Genomic DNA, 8,482 nt, shown 5'->3' with positions numbered 1-8,482 from the left:
ACACTACTCCTATCTTCCTCCCTGTTGCATCACACACACACTACTCCTATCTTCCTCCCTGTTGCATCACACACACTACTCCTATCTTCCTCCCTGTTGCATCACACACACTACTCCTATCTTCCTCCCGCAGGCAGACAGACTCAGTCACTACAGCTTCTAGTCCCGTCGGCAGAATAGTAGGGTTAAATACCTCAGTCAGGATGACAACGACCAAACTATGAATTCAACACCTGGTGCAGAGGTCCCAGACCATAGGGAATCTTCAGGATGGTATCTCTTCCTGCTCTCTGTTGTAGCATTATGTCAGACAAAGTGTGGACTATGGAGAGAACTCGATGACCCGGGTCATTGACCCACTCCGGCCCTGGGTTTCTCAACAACTTATCATCGGGGACTGAGGAGCTGTAGACCGTCTTGGGAGGTCCGCTTAGATTGAAACTGGCCCTTCAGAACTGCCCAACTGGGGTCAGTCAACTACCCAAGGGACTGGTTTGCAGCTACATCTCAGGGAAAACACTGCTAGCCTCTGTCTCTCACCGCATGTCATATGTCTCTCAAATGTACGACGCATCCAATCCCATCTGATGTAGTAACATTACATTAGTCTACATTAGTTCTGGGTGCTTGCAGTGGCAGGCTGTGTGTGTGTGTGGAATGTTTGGGTCTGGGGCATATCTGGCATTTCTGTGTGGTTTTGGGGTCTAATGCTCTCTCTCTAGCCCCGTTAGTTAGTGGGAGCCTGCTGCATTTCACCAAATATGGGCATGTCAGAGGAATGCGGTGTAGAGCCTAGACCTCGGAGCATCTCCTTGACAGTTAGTCTCCACGTGGACTAAACTAGTCCAGCTCCAAGAAGACACTGCCCACTTGAATTAAACATCTTCAGTGAAATCTTCCCTTAAAATACCTTTTTATTTTATCTTCCCGTAACTAACGAGGCAAAACAACATCTTCTAGGGAAATATTACCTTCCCATCTGCTTTCTACGCACGTCATGGTTCCATGGCAACAAACAACCTGCTCAACTGAATCATGACATAGTTAAATCATTCAAATCCATCTACCTAGAGTCCTGTGAGATGGTGTTATATTGACCAGGATTCATCAGCTTTAGAACATTTGAAAAGTGCTGCTCTGGTCATTGTTGCCGTTCCCACTAATCTCGTCGTGGCGTCCATCCCTTCTACCCCTGTGGGTTGGGATGGCCCCAACTCTGGCCTCTTCAGCTGGCCAAGAGCACAAGAATGACTAACAGTTAACCACCACTGAGGAGGAGAAGGGACACAGCAGTCCATATTGGGTGTTTTTATGGGGGTAAAGTAGTAGAGAGTCTGTCAGGGCAGAGGAGAATCAGCGCTGAGCTTCGTATGGTCTCTGGCACATCCCAGCTAGCTAATAGCTTCACGTCAGTTAACGTTCTCTCAGTGTCTAAAATACACACCATCTTCGTTTTATATAATGCCGAGGCATTCTAGCCTGACGTAGGTTCTCTCAGTGTCTAAAATACACACCATCTTCGTTTTATATAATGCCGAGGCATTCTAGCCTGACGTAGGTTCTCTCAGTGTCTAAAATACACACCATCTTCGTTTTATATAATGCAGAGGCATTCTAGCCTGACGTAGGTTCTCTCAGTGTCTAAAATACACACCATCTTCGTTTTATATAATGCCGAGGCATTCTAGCCTGACGTAGGTTCTCTCAGTGTCTAAAATACACACCATCTTCGTTTTATATAATGCCGAGGCATTCTAGCCTGACGTAGGTTCTCTCAGTGTCTAAAATACACACCATCTTCGTTTTATATAATGCCGAGGCATTCTAGCCTGACGTAGGTTCTCTCAGTGTCTAAAATACACACCATCTTCGTTTTATATAATGCCGAGGCATTCTAGCCTGACGTAGGTTCTCTCAAAAATACACTCTTCATATAGGACATTCTAGCCTGACGTGGTATAACAAAATACACACCATCTTCGTTTTATATAATGCAGAGGCATTCATGTGGTTATCATGTCAAAAACACATATCTTCGATATAATGCGTGGCATTCTAGTGAAGGTTCTCTGGTGTCTAAAATACACACCATCTAAGTGAACCATATTTAGCATTGTCAGGTGGCTGGCTAAAATCAACCATCTTCGAATATCATGGTCTGGCATCTTTGTCTAAAATCACTCTTCGGGAGGCATTCTAGCCTGAGTAGGTTCTCTCAGTGTAAAATACAGTGAGATATGGAGACAAAAGCTCCTCAGAAAGCTCTATGAAAGGCTGAGCAATAGAATAGAAGATCACTTCATCAAAAAGAGCGATATTAATGCTATGTTGTACAGAACCAGGAAGTAGACTATAGAGATATTAATGCCACGATGTACAGAACCAGGAAGTAGACTATAGAGATATTAATGCCAGGATGTACAGAAGCAGGAAGTAGACTATGACGTGGTATATTAATGCTACATGTGGTTATCATCAACAACACATATGAAGCAGGAAGGCGCTAAGACTATAGAGATATTAATGCATCATGGTTGTACATAAGCAGGAAGTAGACTATAGAGATATTAATGTTACATTGTACAGAAGCAGGCAAGTAGACTATAGAGATATTAATGCTATGTTGTACAGAACCAGGAAGTAGACTATAGAGATATTAATGCTACGTTGTACAGAACCAGGAAGTAGACTATAGAGATATTAATGCCACGTTGTACAGAACCAGGAAGTAGACTATAGAGATATTAATGCTACGTTGTACAGAACCAGGAAGTAGACTATAGAGATATTAATGCTACGTTGTACAGAACCAGGAAGTAGACTATAGAGATATTAATGCTACGTTGTACAGAACCAGGAAGTAGACTATAGAGATATTAATGCTACATTGTACAGAAGCAGGAAGTAGACTATGGAGATATTAATGCTACGTTGTACAGAACCAGGAAGTAGACTATAGATATATTAATGCTACGTTGTACAGAACCAGGATATAGACTATAGTGGTATCTGTATTCTGTAGACATAAAGTGTATGTCCAGCAAGGAGGAAGATGGAGGGTTTTTTTCCTATACAGTTGGCCTATATAGGGGTTGGGGTCTATATAGGGGTTGGGGTCTATATAGGGGTTTATATAGGGGTCTATATAGGGGTTGGGGTCTATATAGGGGTCTATATAGGGGTCTATATAGGGGTTGGGGTCTATATAGGGGTCTATATAGGGGTTGGGGTCTATATAGGGGTCTATATAGGGGTTGGGGTCTATATAGGGGTCTATATAGGGGTTGGGGTCTATATAGGGGTCTATATAGGGGTTGGGGTCTATATAGGAGTCTATATAGGGGCTGGGGTCTATATAGGGGTCTATATGGGGGTCTATATAGGGGTTGGGGTCTATATAGGGTTCTATATAGGGGTTGGGGTCTATATAGGGGTCTATATAGGGGTTGGGGTCTATATAGGGGTCTATATAGGGGTTGGGGTCTATATAGGGGTTGGGGTCTATATATCAAATCAAATTTATTTATATAGCCCTTCGTACATCAGCTGATATCTCAAAGTGCTGTACAGAAACCCAGCCTAAAACCCCAAACAGCAAGCAATGCAGGTGTAGAAGCACGGTGGCTAGGAAAAACTCCCTAGAAAGGCCAAAACCTAGGAAGAAACCTAGAGAGGAACCAGGCTATGTGGGGTGGCCAGTCCTCTTCTGGCTGTGCCGGGTGGAGATTATAACAGAACATGACCAAGATGTTCAAATGTTCATAAATGACCAGCATGGTCAAATAATAATAAGGCAGAACAGTTGAAACTGGAGCAGCAGCACAGTCAGGTGGACTGAGGACAGCAAGGAGTCATCATGTCAGGTCGTCCTGGGGCACGGTCCTTGGGCTCAGGTCCTCCGAGAGAGAGAAAGAAAGAGAGAATTAGAGAGAGCATATGTGGGGTGGCCAGTCCTCTTCTGGCTGTGCCGGGTGGAGATTATAACAGAACATGGCCAAGATGTTCAAATGTTCATAAATGACCAGCATGGTCAAATAATAGTAAGGCAGAACAGTTGAAACTGGAGCAGCAGCATGGCCAGGTGGACCGGGGACAGCAAGGAGTCATCATGTCAGGTAGTCCTGGGGCATGGTCCTAGGGCTCAGGTCCTCCGAGAGGGGGGGTTAGGGTCTATATAGGGGTTGGGGTCTATATAGGGGTCTATATAGGGGTTAGGGTCTATATAGGGGTCTATATAGGGGTTGGGGTCTATATAGGAGTCTATATAGGGGTTGGGGTCTATATAGGGGTCTATATAGGGGTTGGGGTCTATATAGGGGTCTATATAGGGGTTGGGGTCTATATAGGGGTCTATATAGGGGCTGGGGTCTATATAGGGGTCTATATAGGGGTTGGGGTCTATATAGGGGTCTATATAGGGGTTGGGGTCTATATGGGGGTCTATATAGGGGTTGGGGTCTATATAGGGGTCTATATAGGGGCTGGGGTCTATATAGGGGTCTATATAGGGGTTGGGGTCTATATAGGGGTTGGGGTCTATATAGGGGTCTATATAGGGGTTGGGGTCTATATAGGGGTCTATATAGGGGCTGGGGTCTATATAGGGGTCTATATAGGGGTTGGGGTCTATATAGGGGTCTATATAGGGGCTGGGGTCTATATAGGGGTTGGGGTCTGATCATGTTGATGATCAAGAATCCACTTCCATCTTCTCCTGACGTGTGCTGAACTCCCAAAATAACGTATCAGCAATATTTTGGGAGCGGTCCTATTCTAGGGACCCGGGGGGGGCACAGTGACGGTAAATAGTGGTAATTTTCCTGACCCCGTTTCCCGGTGCCGTTCCGGAGAGTTCCCTGGGCTGCAGATGAAAAGGCCGGAGGACAATGAGACCCACCGCGCCAGAGTAACCAGGGTAACAAAGAGAGGAAAACACTACGACAACCCAACGAACACGTGTCAGTCACACAATTGGGAAAAAAAATGGACGCACGCAAGAATAGACAACACACACACACGTGGAAACTGGGATGTTTCCTCCCTTTGTCATCGCGTGGGGATTCATGATTACACAAAGATAATTATTCTGATTTCAAACATCTCATCTCCAGAAAGCAACCAACTACACACAAACACAGTGCCTTGGTCTTCATCTCAGCAGTCAAAAGCAGTGTCATCTCCTCTTCGTCAATTTGGATTGCAGAGAACTGATAAGTGGGGTTTGATAAGTGGGTTACGTGTAAAGCAGACCCAACGCTAGGGTCAGGGTTAGAAGCTGAAGTCCAGGGACTGAAGCAGCATCGACAGTCAGGCATAGTGTGTAAAGGCCTCTCACACAAGCAGCCTAATCTCCAGTATGATCAGCCAGTGGGGTTGGTCACCAGTGTCACATTCCCCAGTGACACGCAGACATGCACACGAACACACACTAAACTGTAATGGACTTTCTCTAGTCTATGTTCTTCTGTTTCTTTCTTTCACAATCCGTATTTTTCTACTAACCTTCCCCTCTCACACTCTGTTCTCTCACACTCTGTTCTCTCACACTCTGTTCTCTCACACTCTGTTCTCTCACACTCTGCTCTCTCACACTCTGCTCTCTCACACTCTGCTCTCTCACACTCTGCTCTCTCACACTCCCTCCTCCTCTCACCCCCTCCTCCTCTCACCCCCTCCTCCTCTCACCCCTTCTCCCTCCTTCCTCCTCCCTCCCTCCCTCCCTCTCTCCACCTCCCTCCCTCTCTCCACCTCCACCCCTCTCTCCACCTCCACCCCTCTCTCCACCTCCACCCCTCTCCACCTCCCTCCCTCCCCTCCACCTCCCTCCTCCCTCTCCACCTCCCTCCCCCTCTCCACCTCCCTCCCCCTCTCCACCTCCCTCCCCTCTCCACCTCCACCCCCTCTCTCTCTCCACCTCCCCCTCTCTCTCTCCACCTCCCCTCTCTCTCTCTCCACCTCCCTCTCTCTCTCTCCACCTCCCTCTCTCTCCACCTCCCTCTCTCTCCACCTCCCTCTCTCTCTCCACCTCCCTCTCCCTCTCTCTCCCCACCTCCCTCCCTCTCTCCACCTCCCTCCCTCTCTCTCCACCTCCCTCCCTCTCTCCCACCTCCCTCCCTCTCCCACCTCCCTCTCTCCACCTCCCTCTCTCCACCTCCCTCTCTCCACCTCCCTCTCTCCACCTCCCTCTCTCCACCTCCCTCTCTCCACCTCCCTCCACTCTAGTATTAGCCTGGTCAGGGACAAAGCTCATGCAAACTTGCAACATTTTGTTAAATATTCGGGGCCCTCAGAATTTCCAGCACCAATGAGATTCAGGCAGACAGACACTGCTGTAAGCTATTTGAGCAAGGGATAAGAAGGAACTAGGTAGGCTTATTTTATGACGTTTCAGATCATGACCTTTTTTCCCCCTTTCATGCTGAGTAGTAATCGAAACAGAGAGAGAAGGAAAGATTAAGTTGAGGAACTATTGCCCTTCTCAATAGATGTAAAAACAGACTGTGTTTACTTACTTTGAGAAGCTCCACAGTGATGGTGAGTTGAGACAATCACAAATACTATCAGATCCCAAAATGGGTAGATTTAGAGGCCTCAAACTAGTCCTACTTCTATATGCGTAATCAGGTGAGTGTTCTTACTCAAGATTGACAGGAGCGCTCTAAACAAAAGAAAACGAATAAATTGACAACTCGTAAATGGAATGAGATAAACCAGTGTAGCCTAAGTTGAGCACGCTAAACAACGTGTGTACTCTGACAATGACAACACTAAGACGTTAGTAGTAATATTTTGGACGCGTTAAAAGACATTACCGTAACCAAACAAACATTGTAGATTAGAAACGATGGTAATTAACGGTAAACGTACTACTGGTGATGGAGGTGAGCCGTCCCAGAGGCCTCCGCAATGGACTAGTCCACTCAGACAGGCGTGAATCAGACAGGCGTGAATCAGACAGGCGTGAATCAGACAGGCGTGAATCAGACAGGGGTGAATCAGACAGGGGTGAATCAGACAGGGGTGAATCAGACAGGCGTGAATCAGACAGGGGTGAATCAGACAGGGGTGAATCAGACAGGGGTGAATCAGACAGGGGTGAATCAGACAGGGGTGAATCAGACAGGCGTGAATCAGACAGGCGTGAATCAGACAGGCGTGAATCAGACAGGCGTGAATCAGACAGGCGTGAATCAGACAGGCGTGAATCAGACAGGCGTGAATCAGACAGGCGTGAATCAGACAGGCGTGAATCAGACAGGCGTGAATCAGACAGGCGTGAATCAGACAGGGGTGAATCAGACAGGCGTGAATCAGACAGGCGTGAATCAGACAGGGGTGAATCAGACAGGGGTGAATCAGACAGGCGTGAATCAGACAGGGGTGAATCAGACAGGGGTGAATCAGACAGGGGTCTCGTGTGCCATAATTATTTTGTATACATTTGCCACTGCAGGACTAAAACAAATCTCGGTCGACCAACAGCCTATCAACCAAACAATCAACTAAATGTGGTAGGCCCTACTTCCTCCATCAACATGGCTATGGTTCCTCGGCGTGAGGTTTACTCTGCGGTAGGCTGGGGTAGAGCTAGGTAGGCCCTACTTCCTCCATCAACATGGTTATGGTTCCTCGGCGTGAGGTTTACTCTGCGGTAGGCCTGGGGTAGAGCTAGGTAGGCCCTACTTCCTCCATCAACATGGTTATGGTTCCTCGGCGTGAGGTTTACTCTGCGGTAGGCCTGGGGTAGAGCTAGGTAGGCCCTACTTCCTCCATCAACATGGTTATGGTTCCTCGGCGTGAGGTTTACTCTGCGGTAGGCCTGGGGTAGAGCTAGGTAGGCCCTACTTCCTCCATCAACATGGTTATGGTTCCTCTGCGTGAGGTTTACTCTGCGGTAGGCTGGGGTAGAGCTAGGTAGGCCCTACTTCCTCCATCAACATGGTTATGGTTCCTCGGCGTGAGGTTTACTCTGCGGTAGGCTGGAGTAGAGCTAGGTAGGCCCTACTTCCTCCATCAACATGGTTATGGTTCCTCGGCGTGAGGTTTACTCTGCGGTAGGCCTGGGGTAGAGCTAGGTAGGCCCTACTTCCTCCATCAACATGGTTATGGTTCCTCAGCGTGAGGTTTACTCTGCGGTAGGCCTGGGGTAGAGCTAGGTAGGCCCTACTTCCTCCATCAACATGGTTATGGTTCCTCGGCGTGAGGTTTACTCTGCGGTAGGCCTGGGGTAGAGCTAGGTAGGCCCTACTTCCTCCATCAACATGGTTATGGTTCCTCGGCGTGAGGTTTACTCTGCGGTAGGCTGGGGTAGAGCTAGGTAGGCCCTACTTCCTCCATCAACATGGGTATGGTTCCTCGGCGTGAGGTTTACTCTGCGGTAGGCCTGGGGTAGAGCTAGGTAGGCCCTACTTCCTCCATCAACATGGGTATGGTTCCTCGGCGTGAGGTTTACTCTGCGGTAGGCCTGGGGTAGAGCTAGGTA

At 47.8% G+C, this 8,482-nt stretch overlaps 1 protein-coding gene across 1 annotated transcript in view; it reads right to left on the bottom strand.

Annotated features, from left to right (window-relative positions):
* Window positions 1-8,482, bottom strand: part of LOC118376059 (myosin phosphatase Rho-interacting protein-like) — a 110,677-nt gene that overhangs the window by 74,292 nt on the left and 27,903 nt on the right. The gene's annotated exons all lie outside the window — the stretch shown is intronic.

Source organism: Oncorhynchus keta, chromosome 3 (assembly GCF_023373465.1).
Source record: "Oncorhynchus keta strain PuntledgeMale-10-30-2019 chromosome 3, Oket_V2, whole genome shotgun sequence".
Taxonomy (NCBI): domain Eukaryota; kingdom Metazoa; phylum Chordata; class Actinopteri; order Salmoniformes; family Salmonidae; genus Oncorhynchus; species Oncorhynchus keta.
Note: the sequence above shows the minus strand (reverse complement) of the source record. Positions and strands in the feature narration are given on the sequence as shown.